The following is a 20,446-nucleotide window of genomic DNA, read 5'->3' as shown; positions in this document are numbered from 1 at the left end:
ACAAACGCAAACCCCCTTTCCTCAGCCCGTAACCACAGTGCACCACAATCACCATCATTCCAAACCTGATCCCAGTCAACAACAGCAGAGAAAGTTTACACAAAACAAATTACATTCGACACATTTAGGTTGCAATCGGGGAACCTTCTTTCTGGTCCTAAAGTAAGAGGATTGTCTCTGTTATTCCTGGAGACTTGAAGATTTCACAGCAATTTAGAGAAATCTCTGTCCTAAGTTGGGGACAGGGGACACCCAGGGTTTACCAGGTTGACTCTCAGCTGTGACACCTTCAATAGAACCATAGCTTCCCTCAGAACCTGTCAGTCCCACTCATTTTAACTCAAGAAAAAGCAAAAACCACTAAGAATAACGATGCTGTGCATGTAAGCTACCCTGACTTGATTCCCCTCCCCTTAAAAGAAGTCCAAGTAGAGAGATATATAGTTCCATTGCTAACTAAAACGTGCTTAAGTTGCTTAGTAATCAGCTAACTTGCCTCTTTTAAAATGTTGCCACCCTTAATTATTACAAGTTATTACAAATTATTACAAAAAGTAATAATTTTAACTTATTCATTATATTTTCAAATCAGTCAAAGATAAAAATTATTAACTTCAAAGTGTAGTTTGTTATATAAATGAACAGATTTTGTTTCACTTTTGAGGATGACGAAATGAAAGCTTAGTGACCAGGCTTAACTCACTTTTGGGAAACCTCAAATTGTTATAAAGTACATAAGAGAGTAGATGCAGCTCTGCAATGTCCACAAAGTTTTGCAAATGGCTCAGTTATAGTCATTTGTTTTGGATACACATTTTGTTTCCATCCGAAAAACAAGTTTATGCAGGCGAACACTAGTTTAAAAAAGCAAACAAAGAACCAAAACTCTAACCAAGAGCAACTGTTTTAGATAAATAGAACTTGCTAAGTGAAAATCAATCATGCTCATATTACAGTCAGGGGATGGAATACAGTCAGGGTCATTTAAAACCATTAGCCAAGGATTTAGCTGTGCCAAACATCTAAAAACAAACAAGTCAAAAACCATTTTTGCCAAATTTCAAAATACAGAAATAGTCTCTGGAGATTAAGAAAATAATCCTGAATATTAAATTCTTAAATAATGAATATTATTTAAAATAGCTTAGAAAATATTTACATTGTCACTGAGACAGCATATTAAGGATTTTTAAAGTAGCACTTTTTTGCCTTAAAAAAATAATCCAAGATCCTTTGTAACAACTTGGTTTATTCACCATATATTTCTTTCACTTTGTCATTATTCTCCCAGCTGCAATTTGATGTTTTTGCACCTAAGACTCCGTATGGATGTAGCACATAGAAGCCAATAAAAATATAAATAATCCAGTTGTTCCAAGGTCATCCAGCTCTGATGGTTTAACATTTTAAATATTAAATAACTTGAGCTTCAACCTATCCAGGGAAATCCTGTGATCTCCATAGTATTTCTAGGGCCTTCCACAAGGAGTGAGTCATAGGGAAGGGTTTTCATTATCCACCACTTTTCTGCATAAATTATGTCTTCCTTTCTTGAGGCAATTACTCCTCACTATTTATCTCCTGTAACTGATGCCTTCTCTCTACCTAATTCCCCAAACGAGGCCACAACTCTTCCACTTTCATTCTCCAAAACACTACTAATGTGTGGTCATTATGCAAATAGTTTTATTTTAAAATTATGAAGAGCAAAATGTATTTACAATACTCTACAAAACAGGAAGCCGTTTCAGAATGAAATGAGGCTCCTAAATCTCATGACCGCTCCCTGTACTGGGACATCTTTGTTATTGACAATATGCCTCCTTGAGTCCTGACATAATTACATGTTTCTGAGCATCTTTACCTCTCATGCCCTGTTCTGTGAACAAACACTTGCAAACATTCCAAATTCAGCTTTTTAATTTTGCAGTAACAGTAATTTCCCTATTTGAGTAAATCATCTCTACAACACACAAGACCCAAAGCTCTTCTCTTACTAGCAAAAAAAATTAAAAAATAAAAACAATAACTGTTTTGTTAAAAAGGAAAGAAAGGAGAAATTCATGTATCATTCTGGAAAAAGGAGAGTCAACTTTCCATCAGAAATGTTTTCTCATATTCTATGCTCACTGGAACAGAATAATAGAATCAAAAGGGTACAGAGTATACTGAAGAATAAAGAATAATAGACTTGACATCAGAAGGCTAAGTATTTAGTCTACAATTTTTCTCTATAAAGCTATGTGACTTTATGTAAATCATTAACCATTCTTTGCTTCTCTTTCCCATCAATGCAAAACATATATTTTGATGATCTGCTATGTGTCAATTTGACCTACAAAGGTAAAAATTAAAACTCTTTCCCGAAAGAAGCTTGATGCCAAACATTTACAGATGGATTTTTAATAGTCTTTACGGAAACTTCAATCTCTGGTATTTACAGAATACATACTCTTGCCAATTGGAATATGGAAAGATTAGAATAAAGTATCCTATTCATCTTTCTTATGACAAGTGACACATAAAAACACCCCCAATGATATGTTTCACTCTAGTTACCTAATTCCAATATTTGGAGAACATTCATCTTTTTCCAGTGGGGAAAACAATTTCAAAATGAAAAGGAAAAGAGTGACTATATTTATTATTTAATGTTATTACTAAGCAGGAAAATGGTAGAAATTATATTGTGAAAACAGTGAGGAAAAAAGAATACTTATAAATAAAAATGGAAATAAATTATTCAGAGAAGACAAATTTCTTTATGATACTAGTGAAAAAATATTAGGAAAAAATAGGATAAGAAAGCTGTCACTAAAATTAAACACTTAGAATCTCACTGGCCTGTAACTCATGAACACAGAGATACTGTTTCTAATCAAAACTGTCTCCTACCAAGGGTTTTTTTCAGAGTGAGTTTAACATTTTTTTTCCTCAAGCTGTAAATTAAGGGGTTCAGCAAGGGAATGGTATTGGTGTAAAAGACAAAAGAGATTTTTACCTCATCCATAGATATCATTGAAGATGGTTTGAGATACATAAAGGCACCTGATCCAAAGAACAGAGAAACAGCAATTATGTGTGAACTGCAGGTGCTGAAGGCTTTGGACCTGCCCTGCATGGAGTGGATGTGGAGGATGTTGGTAAGGATGAGACCATAACAGACAAAGATGGTAAGACTGGGCACAGTGATGTTGATACCCATCACAGTGAAAACTACCAGCTCACTGACGTAGGTGCTCGTGCAGGAGAGTTGGAGCAGAGGCTGGACGTCACAGAAAAAATGGTTGATGATGTTCGCATCACAGAAGGTCAATCTCAGCATACATCCAGTGTGAGCTATGGCACCAGAAAATGCCATCAAGTATGAACTTAACATAAGGCTGGAACACACATTAGGAGACATGACAATGTGATACAAAAGCAAGGTACAGATGGCCACATAGCGATCATAGGCCATTGATGTCAACACATAGCATTCTGAAATGGAAAAAAAAAAAACTGAAAAAGTAAAGCTGTGTCATACACATGTAAGACATTATATTCTTTTTTGACATGAAGTTAACCAGCATTTTGGGTGTAAACACAGAAGAATAACAGAGGTGTATGTAGGACAAGTTAAAGAGGAAGAAATACATGGGGGTGTGTAAGTGTGAAGTCATCCCAATTAGGGATATCAATCCCAAATTTCCCATCACAGTGACCATATACATTGCTAGGAAAAGGAAGAACAGTGGGAGTTGGAGATCTGGTCACGAAAGAATCATTTTCAGGAACCATTATTCTCTAAGGGGATCTGTGAGCACAGGAGAAAAGGGTTACATTAGAGAACAACAACTCAATTTTCACACAATATTTCCCCTCATGAGTGTAATATTTGGGCGTGGAATATTTGAGAATAGCCCAGCCTGGACTCACGGAATTGTGTTCCCATTATCATGAAACTGAGCAACATGGAATTTTGCTTTTTAAGGTCTTTATAAACTAAGTAGAAAAGAGCATCAAATCTTAGCCTACTGTGGGAAGGGAACTGCTGCTCTATGCAAACGTGACAGCTATGGAAACAAAACAAAACAAAACAGTGGCTAAAGTGGAAGATATTTGGACCAGGATAGAATCATCTCAACATTTCCTGATTCAGTTGAACTTTCCCCTCACCAGTAAAATTGTGGGCAGAGACCCTACCAATTTGTTGCTGGCCTCTAATGCAGATTAGACCTGGAGGGGTGGGAACGAAGAGGATTGATTCTTAACTAAGACTAAATGGCCAGAGTCTAGGAGAAGTTAACTTACTGCCCCACATAACAGAGTAAATGTCACAAATGTAGATAAGTGAGACTTCCCTCCATGAAGAAGGAACTTATTGACTGATCTAATGCATCCTGTGAGCCCCCTAATGTCTCTGAACATTCACTGATCCCCTCCTTGAACAGATACTTATGTCAGGTTTACTTGAGTCTCAAGATGCAAAAGTGGGAAATAAATTGTCATATCTTAGATCCTTGGACTTCCATCTCAAACTAGAAGGACATGATTATAAACAGAATTCAGAAACTCACCTTCCTTCTTCCAGAAAACCCTAGTGACTTCTTATCATTGCTTTTACCCTGTGGTCTTAGTAGGGCAACTTCAGGTTCTGAGGCTTTGGTTCCTTTGATTCTAAGAGAATGCAGCCCACATGTATTTTCTGATTTGACTTCAAATCTTTCAGAAATATATATCATCATTTCTGCTTATGACTTTCAGTTCACTCAAGCAGCAGGGAAAAATAAACATTATTATTATCATTTGTGCCACTTGATAAGTCACAGAAGATTTATTGTGAGTGTAATGATATAATGCACTCAGTTATAAACTTGGCAGAAGCTTGTCAGTCTCTTCCCCAGGGGAACATTCCACATTCTACATTCAACTGAGGGGATTGCATTTACACCCTATTCCTTAATCTGCCTTTGGTCCTTTAGGAATTCAATATTTTACTCAAGTTTTCCCTTCACTGTAGTGATCGTACATCCCCCAAGGAAGAGCCAAAATTAAACTTCCATTTTCTGTTCATTTAGATTACAGAAGAGGAAACCCTAGTCTCTTTTTTCCTACAAAAACAACTGATTCAAAAACAATTTCTGCAGAGAGTTTGTAAGAAATTCAGAAACTTGTTAAGAGGGACTTTTACCCAGTTCATGCATGAAGCCAGACATATTGAAGCTGGGTGTAAAGGCAATGAACAGTTACATTTCTGGACAACAGAACTCTGAAATGTGTCCTAGTAGATCCTACAACAGGACAGCACATTTCTTATTTAAAGAGAAGTGAAGTAATCTGGGCTTTCCTTTATTTTAGTTATTAACTGTCCAATCAATGACTCACATATAGGAAAAATGTTCCCTCTGAGATTTGTTAGTTCATAAATTCTCTATGCAGTCTAGAGCATGAATCTTGTTAAAGGAGAAAAGGGACAGTGGGTCTTCAGGAGAAAGCCTTCTTATAATTTTAACTGTCCTAAAATAATAATTTTCTTCCATACCAGAGCTAGAACAGTGTGAAAAATTAATCTGTGTTAATTTCCCCTATGAATTAAGGAATAGTGTTATGTGGTCTAAGTAGGTACTTACCTCTCAGTGAAGGGAATTATTCTCAGCTGCAACTTATTTCAGTGAGAATCTAAGTAAACACCTCCCTCTGATGGGGACTTTTGTCTTAGACAACATCTGAACCAAATTAAAAAGGAAAAAAATTGTTTGGACTATCCCTAGAAGGTGTTAAGACCATTTTTAAAAATCAAATTAAAATCCTCGAGATATGTTTTTAAAACTGGAAAAGATATACATTTTTAATGTGGTGGAAGAAAAATTGGGTAGTTATTCTGCACTCTCCTAAAATACAATAGAACAGAAATGGTCCATAAAATTTAAAATAGTTGAACTGGACATTATCAAAATCAAAACCTTTTCCTCCTAGAAAGATAATATTAAAAGAATGAAATAAGATAAACACAGCAGGAATATATTTGTAAATCATATATAATAATGAATGTACATCTAAAATATATAAAGAACATTTAAAATTAAAAAACGTCATTCACTAAATAAACAAATGATTAAAGCATGTGAACTGATAGTTCACCAAAGGAAAGGATGGATGGCAAATACACTCATGAAAAGAGGATCAAATTAATTACTCATTATGGAAATGCAAATTAAAACCAAATGAAATAACACTACAAACCTATTAGTAGGGCTAAAATTTCACACACACAAAAATGAGTATACCTAGTGCTGGTAAGGACACAAAGTTACTGGAATTCTCATACATTACTGGTAGGAATGCATAATGGTACACCTTACTTAGAAAACAATTTGACAGTATAAAGTTCTCCCCAATCAAGGTATTTACCTAAGTAGTAAATGAAAACTTAGGCTCACAAGCCATGGGAGGGAGGGGATGTCGGGATATATGTATAAATACAGCTGATTCACTCTGTTGTACAACAGAAACTGGCACAACAGTGTAAAGCAATTATAGTCCAATAAAAAGCTTAACAGAAAAACAAAAACAAAAACAAAAAGCCCTGTATACACTTATATTCACAGTGGTCTGGAAACCATCCTAAAACTCCTTTTCTCGCTTTTGTGTGAAAAGGGTCAGGGCATTTATAAATCTTAGCTTTTGATGTCAGTCAGAAAAATCATGTTTTTTAATTAAGATTTTGCCCAGAGGTTTTCTTTAAACTACAAAAAACAATCCAAACAGCAATCTGTGTTTTTAAGTTAATAACAGGTAGCATCGTGTATATTATTTAATTTTGAGCTTTAAGGATTCAGTCAATACACAGAAAGCTGTATCCAGGAGCCACTTGACAATTCAAAAGTTTTAGGAGAGACATTATGAAATTGTTTATATGCAAAGGAACATACTTTTACCCTAGTGCCTTTAGAGAAAATGTTCTACCCAGAATTTCACCATAGAGATTGCACATTCCCTCACAGCAAATGAGTTAGAAAAAAATTCCCTCTTCTGTTAGTGCTTGCGTGACATTTAGGTACAGCCACTAACACAGAGCAAGTGGCGTATCTGAAACACCTCTCAAAGCAAAATATTCCATGCACACACACAGTCTTCACATATGTAATTTTCCCATGATGACATACATGATCACATCTTCCATAATAACTAATAATCTTTTAAAGAAATCACCTTGCTTTCCTCTTTTCTTATCATTCCCTTTCCTGTTTAGCTCCCTTCCATCTATCACCCTGAGTCACATGTTTAACCTAGCACACACCCTGCTGTGTCTTCCTATAAGCTCATGTAACCCAAACATTTATAGGCCTTATATCTGACTACAAGTACATATTTTTGATCTCTTGCTTCTATCATTTAACAATACAATATTAAAATCTCTTCAGTATTCTCTGTTATGGATATATCATAACTTATCCAATCACTCCATCTTTTTTTTTCATTCTTTTTTTTTAATTTTTATTGGAATATAGCTGATGTACAATCTTGTATTAGTTTCAAGTGTACAGCAAAGTGAATCAGTTATACATATACATATATACTCTCTTTTTCAGATTCTTTTATGGCTAAAAAGCACATGAAAGGTTGCTCAACATCACCGACTATCAGAGGAACGCAAATCAAAACCACAAAGTGGCACCACCCCCGCACTGGTCAGAACGGCCATCATTAAAAAATCTACAAACTACAAATGCTGGAGAGCGTGTGGAGAAAAGAGAAACCTACCCACCTGGTGGAAATGCAAATTGGTGCAGCCACTTTGGCGAACAGCATGGAGGTTCCCTAAAAAACTAAAACTAGAGCCACAATCCATTCTTTTTTTTTTTTAAGATTTATTTTATTATTTATTTATTTATTTTGACTGCATTGGGTCTCTGTTGCTGTGCACGGGCTTTCTCTAGTTGTGGTGAGCAGGGGCTAGTCTTCATTGTGGTGTGTGGACTTATCATTGTGGTCGCTTCTCTTGTTATGGAGCATGGGCTCTAGGCGTGCGGGCTTCAGTAGCTGTGGCATGTGGGCTCAGTAGTTGTGGCTCACAGGCTCTAGTGCACAGGTTCAGTAGTTGTGGTGCATGGGCTTAGCTTCTCTGTGGCATGTGAGATCTTCCCAGCCCAGGGATCAAACCCTTGTCCCCTGCATTGGCAGGCAGATTCTCAACCACTGTGCCACCAGGTAAGCCCCCCAATCACTCCATCTTGATAAAACTTCACTGTTCTTCCAGTTTTGTTTTGTTTTTTACCACCACGAGAAATGCTAAAATAATTATCATTATGCATGTACGTAATTCATAGACCAGTACATTTTCTTCAGTAAAATAAGTATCTAAAATATTATCTTTCAGTTTAATGTCAAATGCTTTTCCCAAAGACTATAATAAATTACTATATCTGGAGGCAATATGTGAAACTACCTTTGCTTCCGTCAGCACTTATGCAGCAAAAGTGGTACTGGTGTTTTAGAAGTGTGACAGTCTGATAGGTGTAAACTGAACTTTCATTCCCCTACTACTGAGCTTGAGTATCTTTTCATAAATTTGCAAACCTATTGAATTTCTTTGTCTGTGAATTTTCTGTTTAAGTCCTTTTCCCATTTTCTGTGGGATTGTTTTCTTACTTCTTGTCTAGTTGTGGAACATAGTGAATACTAATCCAATGTTTGTCACCTGCATTTAAACTATATATTTTTTCTAATCTACTACTATTCCACTGATATGCTTACAGTATCTTAGGCCAAATGAAAGTTTTAAAATTTTACACAGGCAAATATATCTACTTTTATATATAATATAAACAAGGTTCCCAATATACCACAGCTATGATACTACCACTTTGATTTGAGAAATCATCTCTTACTTGCATTACTACAAAACCCCAGTGATTGCCGTGATTCACCCATTGTCTCCTACAGTTTACTGGATATTCAATGTGTCAACTTATTGGGACATAGCAAACAGCTAATAATAATGATTATTACAGACTAACCTTATGTCTTCCCATTCATTTTATAAGCCTGTATCAAGCAAGAATATATTCACACATTCTAAATTAGGCAAAAGTTCTGTCAAATAAGACATGTGAAAGATGTTCCCTGGATATTTTTTCTTATTTGAGTATTTTGCTATTATTTCTATTCAGAGGCATCATTAGTCACGAAAATCATTATTCAAGTTTCACCAATTTTTCAAAATACAGAGAGTTTTCTATAATAATATATTTTTTAAACCTGATAAATTTAGAATGAAAACACCCAACTAGTCTCAGCTGAACCACGCATTGAGATTTGGAAAAAGCCAGGAACCTCTCTGAGCAGTAGTCTTATCATCTATGAAATGGCAACTAGGAACCATTTCCCCATGTACCTCACAGTTCTTCCCTGAGAAACACACAGACTGGCAGATGTGACAGTACAGAGAAAACGGCAATGAACACCTTTGCAAAGAGCAAATGCAAAACCCTGCACACAGCTTTATTGTTTAAGTGGGTCTATTTAACTTGATGATGTCAGAGAGAGACTTTACCCAGGTGATTCCACCTGCCTCCTACTCACTGATGAAGTATAGGCTGACCTCTGCTTTTGAATTTAAAACTTCCCACACTGAGTCAGATATTAATGTTGAAAGGGTCATATTTTGTATGATACAGGCCTGCATATAAACCAACTAGTTCATGCAGTGCCAGGCTGAATATACAGTGAAATGCCCCAGTGCTTGAGAGAAAAACCAACTGTGCCAGCCTCGGGGGAAGATACCATTTCTGTCCTCAACATGGACGTTTGTTGATATAATCGATTTTCAGGAGTAATGTTGACTATATAAGACCAGCTTTAGAATCACTCCATATATAAGAAGTAACTCTACTTTCTATGTGAATATTTACCTCTATATCAGTCTCTTATATTGCCTTGTTTGTCATAGATATCACATTGCCACATATTGCCAGGGGTTAAGCAGGTAAAACAAAAAGACAGAGAGAAGCTGTGTAAGTAAGAGTGAAGAATAGGGTTCAATAAAGTTGGGGGCTCAGGAATTAAAGTGATTCAGAACTCAAAACCCCTTTATTCCTGGGTTTCCTCAGCCCTTAACCACATGCACTCTGATCGCGTTCATTCCAAACCTGATCCTGAGCAACAATAGCAATGTGCTCAGAGAAAGTTTACATTAAACAAATTCAAGATGTAATTAGGGAACTTTCTGGTCCTTAACTGAGAAGACCATTTTGGTTAAGTCTAGAAAATCAAAACTTCCACACTGACATAGAAACAGCTCTGCTTAGTACACAGGCACAGGAAAATTCCATGTTTTACCTGGTGGACTCTCAGCGGTGACAATGTCAATAGAATCATACCTTCCCTCATTACTTTCAGCTCCATTCATGTAACTCAAAAAAGCAAAAACAACTAAGCAAAAAGATGCTGTGAATGTAAAACAGACTGAGACTTGATTTCTCTCCTTTTGAAAGAAGTCCAAAGAGATAGACACAGTGCTTATTGCTAACAAGAAAGTGATCAAGTTGCTCAACTATCTGCTAAATTACCTCTTTAGAAAATGTCACCACACTTAATTGTAACAAATGGTATTTAAACTACCTTTATTAATTTTTTTTGCAATTAGTCAAAGACAAATTAAGTTTCAGGAATGTTTATCTTTTCTATACATGAAACAGATTTCATTTCCATCTTGATGCTCATGAAATGGAAGATTAGTGACCAGGTTTAAGCCACTCTTGTGGCCACCTCAAATTATGATACACTATATAACACAGTGGACATGCCTCTGCAATGGCCACAAAAATTTCCAAATAGCACAGATATTATTTATTTGTTTATATATAATTTTCTTTCAATAAAGAATAAAAGTTTTTCAAAAAGAAGAGTAAGTAAAAGGAAACAAACAAAACGGAGAACTGCAGCCAAGATAAACTATTTCATATAACCAGAACTTGTAAAGTTAAAATAAATCATATTTATATTGGGATCAGAGGATGGGGAATGAGTGATTGTTTTAAACCTAAGACAAGGATTTAGCAATCCCAAGTATCTAAAAAACAAACAGACCCACTAACCAGTTATTCATCGAATATTTCTTTAATTTCTCATTGCTGGGCTTCCTAGGTGGTGCAGTGGTTGAGAATCTGCCTGCCAATGCAGGGAACATGGGTTTGATCCCTGCCCCAGGAAGATACCACATGCTGCGGAGCAACTAAGCCCATGCGCCACAACCACTGAGCCTGCGCTTTAGAGCCCGTGAGCTACAACTATTGAGCCCATGTGCTGTAACTACTGAAGCCCACATGCCTAGAACCCTTGCTCCACAACAAGAGAAGCCATGGCAATGAGGAGCCCGCACACCACAATGAAGAGTAGCCCCCATTCACCGCAACTAAAAAGAAAGCCCACGCACAGCAAAAAAGACCCAACACAGCCAATAAAATTAAAAAAAAAAATTTCTCATTGCTACACCAGCTGCAATTCAAGTTTTCATACCTAAAAATCCAAATGGAAGTAGCATATGGAAGCCAACAAGAAAAGAAGTGATTTCGTCATTTCCAAGTCCTACTGTCCTGTGGGTTTAGCTTTATTTTTTCAATTCAAGTAACTTATGCTTTCACCATCCAGAGAAATTATGTGATCTCCACAACATTTCTAGGGCCTTCCAGAAAGGAGACAGTAATAGGTAGGGACTTCCATTATCACAATATTTCTTTCTAAATTGAGTTCCAGTTACCCCTGACTATTTTATCTCCTAAAGTGACTGCCCTCTCTCTACCTGGTTCTCCAGATAGGGACATAGCTTTTCCTCCTTGATTTCCAAACACTAATGTATGGACATTGTGTATTATAATTTTATCAAAGCTTTATGGACAATGGAATGTACTGACAATACTCAACAGAACAGGTTGCTAGTTGAGATTGAAATGCAGTTCTTAATCCTCATGACCACTCCCAAAGGGGATCTCTTACTTATTGACCATGTGTCTCTCTGAGTCCTGACATATTACCATGACTCTGGGTGTCTTTTTCTCTCATGTGCTTTTCCTGAATTATAAACAGTTGCAAACATTCCAAATTCAATTTTTAGAATCATTTCAGAAAAAGTAACTTCGCCATGCGAGCCAATCTGCTTTCCAATATACTAACTCCAAAGTCCACCTCTTTCCCAACAAAAAGAACAACCACACTGCTTTCCTAAAAAAAAATAAATAGAAAAAGTGATATTCACAACAAGAGAAATTCATGTGTCATCTTAGGACCAGGCAGAGTCCACTTTGAAATTAGCAGTGTTTTCTCATATTCCACTCTTCCTGAAATAAATGTAATGGAAGAAAGTAGGTGCAAAGTAGACTACAAAGTAACAAACTTGAAATCAGAAGGCTAAGAGTTGAGTTGATAGTGTATACATGTCAATGCTACTCTCTTACTATTTCCCAGCCTCCCTTTCCCCTCTCTGTGTCCTCACCTCCATTCTCTAAATCTGCACCTTTATTCCTGCCCTGGTGCTAGGTTCATCAGTACCATTTTTCTAGATTCCATATATATGCATTAGCATACAGTATTTGTTTTTCTCTTTCTGACTTACTTCACTTTGTATAAATATAGCTGATTCACTTTGTTGTATAACAGAAACTAATGCAACATTGTAAAGCAATTACACTCTAATAAAGATGTATTAAAAAAAAAAGAGTTGAGACTTTTTCTTTGTGAAGCTGTGTGACTTCTGTAAATCTCACCACTCTAACCTTAATTTCCCCATGCATACAGTAAATATAGTTTTTTTTTTGGGGGGGTACACCAAGTTCAATCACCTGTTTTTATACACATATCCCCGTATTCCCTCCCTCCCTCGACTCCCCCCCCACCCTCCCTCGAGTCCCCCCCATCCTCCCCCCCCCAGTCCTCTAAGGCATCTTCTATCCTCGAGTTGAACACCCTTTGTTATACAACAACTTCCCACTGGCTATTTATTTTACAGTTGGTAGTATATATATGTCTGTGCTACTCTCTCACTTCGTCTCAGCTTCCCCTTCACCCCCCGCCCCCTCCCAAACCTCGAGTTCTCCAGTCCATTCTCTGCATCTGTGTCCTTATTCTTGTCACTGAGTTCATCAGTACAATTTTTAGATTCCGTATATGTGAGTTAGCATACAATATTTGTCTTTCTCTTTCTGACTTACTTCACTCTGTATGACAGACTCTAGGTCTATCCACCTCATAACATATAGCTCCATCTCATCCCTTTTTATAGCTGAGTAATATTCCATTGTATATATATGCCACATCTTCTTTATCCATTCATTTGTTAATAAATATAGTCTGATGACCTGTCATGTCTTGGCTTGACTGCACAAAAGTAAGAAACACTTTGCCAAAAGAAGCTGGATGTGTCATGTTTACGTATGCAAAGTGGGTTATCCTTCGCAGTCTTTCTGGGGCCTTGAGGCTCTGGCATTTAAAGGAGACATATTCTTGCCAACTGGAGCATGAAAAGAGTAGAAATAGAGTCTCTAAGTCACTCTTTTAATAGCACGTGGCAGATAAGAACACCCTCAATGATACGATGGCACTCTAGAGTTACCTAATTCCATTATTTGAAGACCATTATGCTCCAGAGGGGGGAAAGTTCAAAAGTGACAACAATATAAAGACAGGAAAATGTATTATTTACTTAACGTTATTACTAAACAAGAAAAAAGAATAGAGAAGATGTGGTAATCATGAGGGGAAAAAAAGACCTATCCTACAGAGACTGGAAATAATTTATGAAAAAAAGACTCAAATTTCCTTTGCCATATTAAGGGAAAGAATAGATTAAAAATGCTGTGATTAATAATATATTAATTAAACATATAATCTCCTTGTAATATATCCAACTGCACAGACAGTTACTCTTTGATCAAAACTATCTCCTACTCAGGGTTCTTCTCAGAGCAAGTTTAACATCTTTGTTCCTCAAGCTGTAAATTATGGGGTTCAGCAAGGGAACAGTATTGGTGTAAAAGACAGAAGAGATTTTTCCCTCATCCATAGACACAGTAGAAGATGGTTTAAGATACATAAATGCTCCTGATCCAAAGAACAGAGAAACAGCAGTTATGTGGGAACTGCAGGTGCTGAAGGCTTTCGACCTGCCCTGAGTGGAGCTGGTGTGAAGGATGTTGGAGATGATGAAACCATAATAGACAAAGATGGTGAGACTGGGCACAATGACATTGGTGACTGCCATGATGAAAACCACCAGCTCATTGATGTGGTACTTGTGCAGGAGAGCTGGAGCAGAGGGTGTATGTCACACAAATAATGGTTGATGGTGTTTGCATCACAGAAAGTCAGTCTCAGCATGCATCCAGTGAAGGCCGTGGCATCAAAAAACGTCATCATGTATGAACCAAGCATAAGGTTGGAACACATTTTAGAGGACATGGTAACATCATACAAAAGTAGGGTACAGATGGCCACATAGCGATCATAGACCATTGATGTCAGCACATAGCATTCAGAAATACAAAAAAAAACTCAAGAAGTAAAGTTGAGTCATACACCCCATGTAAGAAATAACATTCTTCTTTAATATGAAATTAACCAGCATTTTGGGTGCAAACACAGAAGAATAACAGAGATCTATGAAGGACAGATTAAACAGGAAAAAGTACATGGGGGTGTGTAGGTGTGAATTTAGCACAGTTAGGATTATCAAGCTTAAATTTCCCAGCACAGTAACTATATACATTCCTAGGAACAATAAGAACAGGGGGAGGTGGAGATCTGGTTGGTCTGTTAATCCCAAAAGAAGGAATTCAGTCACGAAAGAACCATTTCCAGAAACCATCCTTCCCTAAGAGAATCTGTGGACACAAGGGAAAAAATTACACAGAGAAAAATTCAACTTTCCCACAATTTCTCTTCTCAAAAGAATGCTGAATACACTGGTAAATCAGAGACTAGACCAACCTGGAACCATAGAGACTATTTTATCATTATTATGAAACTGAGTGACATGGACATTCCTTTGTTAGACTTTATAAGCTATATAAGCAAAGAACATTAAAACTTAGCCTATAGCATGAAGGCCTTTGCTTCCATATGCAAACATGACTGCTATAAAAACCACAGAATTAGGAAGAAGAAGCCTAGACCGGGACTGAGTCATCCTGTTCTGATCTCATCATTTCTTCATTCACATGAGCCCTCTCCTCACCAGTAAAATTGGAGGAAGCAACCCCAAACAACCTGGTGCCGGTCACCAACATAGATTAGACTTAGTGGGGTGAGACTCAAGAGCATCTTCTAAACCAAAACTAAGAGACCAGAATCCAGGAGAGATTAAGTTACTGCCCCATGTCACAAAATAAAAGCCATAAATGGAGAAGAATGATAACTCCATCAATGGAACCGATCGATAAAATGCTTTCTTTGAGTGAAATAATGTCTCTAAACTTTCCTTGCACCCTTCCTTTAACAGGTTATTCGACCAATTTCACTTGAAACTCAGGACTACAGAAATGGGAAGGAAAGTTTCATGTCTTATATCCCTGAACACTCATCACAAATAGAAGACACTAATATATACAGAACTCACCCTCCTTAGGCCAGAAAACCCTGCTATTTCCTTATCTGTGTTATTACCCCCATGGTCCTGGAAAAGCAACCTCAGGCTCTGAAGCTTTGGTTCCTTTCATTCTAAGAGGATGTAGCCCACACTTAATTTCTGATATTCCCTGGAAATCTTTCAGAACTTCACCTCATAATTTCTGATTATCAATCCTCTTGAGCAGCAGATAAAGTTTTTATTATTATCATATTTGCCACTTGGTAAGCCACAGAAGATTTAACGTGAGTGTAATAATGTAATGCACTCAGTTATACCAGGGCAGAAGCTCGCTCAGACTCTTCCCCAGGGAAACATTCTAGGTATAATAGAGAACTGGGGGGGGGGGGTTTATTTTCCTATAGGACCGTTATGCGTCTTTAGTCCATCAGAGATTCAACATTTTACTCAAGTTTTCCCTTCACTATAGGGATTGCACATCCCCTAAGGAAAAACTGAAAACAAATTCCTATTTCCTATTCAGCAAGGTGGCAGAAGAGGAGGCCCTAGAACCACCTACCCTCCATGAACACACTGATTCAAAAACATTTCCTGTACAGATTTCCTTTGTAAGAATTCCAGAGACTAGGTAAAAAGGTCCAGATCTCAGTTAAAAGGTGAAAACATCTCACACATTATAGCCAGATCATGTTCTTTGGATAGTGCGCTTATTCATCTGATATAAGAAGTTGAAGTGTTTATCGTATCCATATATAGTACAAAGATATATAACTTTACCTTCCTTATATTCCATTATCCACTCACTCATTGATGTCAGACATTTATTTTCAAAGAACATTCTCATTTACTGTTTGATTTAATTTTCATCAGTCCCAGAAAGGAGCAGAAAATGGCTACAATTCCTGTCTTAGGCATGATCCCCAATTCAGCACTTTGTCCAACAGACACAAATGGACTAATGGAGGACAAACATAAAGGATCCCGGTGGGCAGACACGTGGATTACTGGGGTTTGAGCTTCTAAATTTAAGTGACAGGAAATGGTTTCATTAGAGAAGAAAAGCCTATGCAGACCCAGAAAAATCAGGTCACATATCAGGTAATATAATCAGTCTAGAAGGATTGAAAATTGGACAGAAGACAGTTCATGAATCATGTGTGAGTCACTATAAGATGTCACCCTTATTTTAATGAAGGAAGCTGCTAAATGTTTCTTAAATAGGGAAGTGGTGCAGTTTTGCTGTTAGTAATATCACAGTTAGGCTGTGTAGAAGATGGATGCAAAGGGGAATAAGACTGAATTCAAGGGGACCAGTCAGCAGCCGCTTTGTTAGTCTAAGCAAGATTTTCATGCCAGTGAGAGTGGAGATTTTTTAAAAGTTGGATTGTTCAGACAGATTTTTTAAAAGGTGGATTGTTCAGGGTCTGAGTGAAGTGATTTGAAGGTACAAGAAAACGTGAGGATAAATGCAACTGTCTAGCTTAGAATATTAAGTAAAGGATGGATGACAATGGAACTCTCAAAATGAAGCTCACTAACTCTAGGTAAGAAGTCACAGCAGAGCAATCAGGTCACATAAGTCAGTGTAAAACTCAAATTCTCTGTCTTTCTGTCTTTGTGTATGTCATACACACACACACACACACACACACTTTTTTTTTCCTCTTTCTTGTCAGTATACATACACTTATAGAATTGAAACAACGGCTTCTGTGACTGTAAATTTTTATTATTGTATTATATATCATTTATAAAGGCCAGTTTATATTCTTCCCATTTCTGTCCTTAACCAAGCTCTGACTCTCTTTCTCACTCTTTTTATTCAACACTGGGTTAACTGTGAATCATAGACCCCTCACTTGTAAGGTACCACCCCAGACACCTAGAACCTTTAATATCATCCCAGAATCCTGCAGCCACTGTGATACCAAAGCTAAAAGAAACTTTCTGATATATGTACATGCAGTCCCTGCTTGAATCTGAAAGAATTATAATAGAAGGGATTCAAAACAAGAGATCATCTAATACCTTATTGCTCAGAGGGATTCCATGGACCAGCACTAGCAAAACCTGAGAGTTTGTTACAAATGCGTAATCTCAAGCCATACACCAGACTTACCAATCAGAATCTGCATTTGAAGAAGATCACCAGGTTATTCCTATGCACATTAAAGTTTAAGTAGCTTTGAAAAAATTATCAATAGCTAATCTCAGACTCTAAGACTTTGATTCAGTTGATACTGGGTAAAGTTTATATTGAGACTTGAAGAAAACTCCCTTGATGATTTACAATATGAAACTATAAGAGAGAAATTGTTAACTGAATTGTAAACTCCTTTGAAAATAATTGAGCCTAATACATTTGAACATATTTTATTAGAACTGTCTGTTATGAGTGTCCAATTTTACCTTTAATCATACTAAAATCTAAGACTGCTTCCAATTATTCCAGCTTTGGAAACAATGTAAAAATATATAACAAAGAAGAAGGAATATGAAATATCAGTGCCCAGTGATAAAATATTTAGCAAATATTTAGCAAGTAACAGTCTCACCAAAAAAAGAACAGTACTTAGGTAACATGATAATGTTAGCTAATCTTATTATGGTAATAATTTTGGAAATATAAGTGTATCACCATGGTCTACATCTTAAACTTCACAATTTTATGCATCAATTGTTTCAAAACTGGAAGAAAAAAGTAAATTTGATTAACCAAATTGATAGTTATTAATATCCAAACATAATATACACACAGAATAGATCAAATAAAAACATTAAAGTTTTATTTCCAAACGGATAAAATAATTTAATATTTATATAGAACCAAAACAATCTCTATACCACATATGTCTCTATATTGTTCCTCACCATTTCTCTTCTAATTATACAGGAAACTAAAGTCATCAATTTCCTTGTTAGTTTTTTCAAGAACTTTTCATGGGGTGTCAATATCCAGCTCATGCTTTCATGCAGGCCACACATTAAAGTATTTTGAATATTCCTATTAAAATGTGTTGAGTCTGATGAATACATCATAATATCTACATAGTTAGTGGAGATGAATGAGAACAAAAACTTTCAAATCTTATACACAAAGATTTTTCCCTGAAATTCTATTTACTCCTTGTGGGCAGTTACTTTAGAAAATTCCTTTAGGGTATGTCTTTAAAATTTCATGTAATTTTGAACTTTAAATTAGCTTGACATGAAAGTCCCTAGGGTTCTAGCAAGATCTATCACACCTTGTATACAATACATAATCTAACAAGCCCAATATACTACAGCTAACTGACACTATTAAACACTGGGAAGCCAACGGAGATATTCTATGTCTGTTTGTTTGTTTTATACACTTATTTATTTACTTATTTAATTTATTGGTAGAGTTGAGTCTTCATGGCTGTGCACGGGCTTTATGCAGTTGCGGAGAGTGGAGGCTACTCTTCGTTGCAGTGCGTGGGCTTCTCATTTCAGGGGCTTCTCTTGTTGTGAGCACAGCCTCTAGGCACATGGGCTTCACTAATTGCAGAGCATGGGCTCATGAGTTGTGGCTTGCAGGCTCTAGAGCATAGGCTCAGTAGTTTTGGAGCACAGGCTTAGTTGCTCTGTGGTATATGTGAACCTGCTGGACCAGGGATCTAACCCATGTCCCTTGCATTGGCAGGTGGATTCTTAACCACTGTGCTACCAGAGAAGCCTCGAGAAAGGGAAATTCTAATTGTTTCTTTTCCCAAAAGTTGATACTTGTGAGATAAGATTCTAGTGGGAGATCATTATTATTACTTGTTCTGCTTCAGACACTTAGCATCAGTACCCAGAGTGTAAAATCATCATTCATATCAACCAACCTTTGCAGAGAGCCATCGGCTTCATCAGAGGTCAGGACCAGTGATTCACAATCATTACCACACAGACTTTTAGGCTATGACCTCTTCAACACCTAGGAGTCCTTCAAGGTTAGTACTCAGAACTATCCACCAGCATCATCAGAATCATTTTTTCCTTTAGAGAAATGGGGGAGAAAAATACATGGTACTGAAGTTTTGGAGAACAGGAGGGGGTATTTCTGAATCCCAACCCTTAGCTTATAAAATTTAGAGTCCTTTACTCTGCCTCCCTCATAAGGCACCTTGAGATGCACATAGTTATTTATCTGTCTCTACCTACCATCATTGTAATATTAATACTCTGTCATGAACAGAGATTTCCTTATCATCTACTTGTCCCTGCTGAATAAAATTATGGTGAACACTTCTTTGTTTACTCACTTTAACTCAGGCAGGGTGAGACCTTCACTCACTTGTGTTGTCTGTAACTTATCACTAAACTTCTTTCAATAATTTTATTAAAAACTGACATTTATTGATACCTGCTGCATGTCAAGAACTATGCCAAACACTGAATTGAGTTCACAGGCTAATACAAAAGAAAAACCAATAAAAATTCATAATAATTCATATAGAATTAAGTATGTGCTTAATATAAACATACAAAACACAGTCACGGGCACACATAATAAGATCTTATTGATGCTTCCACTATTAAAGCCCTTAAAAAGGGCCCTAAGTATTAAACAGATTTCATAAGATGGAATAAAATGAAAGAAAAGCTAAAGAAATATGGTGAATCATAAATGAGAGTCTACTATATTCTTTTGTAAAATAAAATCGTATGATAGTTGTTAGGACATAAAAAAGAAAATGTTTTGTTGTTGTTGTTAGGTGATATACTCTTTGAATGACAAAGAAATTCATTTGAATTTATTTGAATATCATGGAAAATATTAATAATTTAGGAAGTTAATATACAATTAAATTTTTTCATATTTCTGTCTTACTGTATTTATGTGGAAAAGAGCAACAAGATGTGCTAAAGAAGAGA

General features: G+C 36.5%; 2 pseudogenes; both read right to left on the bottom strand.

Annotated features, from left to right (window-relative positions):
* Positions 1-2,878: 2,878 nt before the first annotated feature.
* Positions 2,879-10,393, bottom strand: LOC130860934 (olfactory receptor 8B3-like; annotated as a pseudogene).
* Positions 10,394-13,915: 3,522 nt separating this feature from the next.
* LOC130861242 (olfactory receptor 8B3-like) lies at positions 13,916-14,842 on the bottom strand (annotated as a pseudogene).
* Positions 14,843-20,446: the final 5,604 nt, after the last annotated feature.

This window comes from Hippopotamus amphibius, chromosome 9 (assembly GCF_030028045.1).
Source record: "Hippopotamus amphibius kiboko isolate mHipAmp2 chromosome 9, mHipAmp2.hap2, whole genome shotgun sequence".
In the NCBI taxonomy this organism is placed as follows: domain Eukaryota; kingdom Metazoa; phylum Chordata; class Mammalia; order Artiodactyla; family Hippopotamidae; genus Hippopotamus; species Hippopotamus amphibius.
The sequence above is the reverse complement of the archived record's forward strand: the minus strand, read 5'-3'. Positions and strand labels throughout refer to the sequence as shown.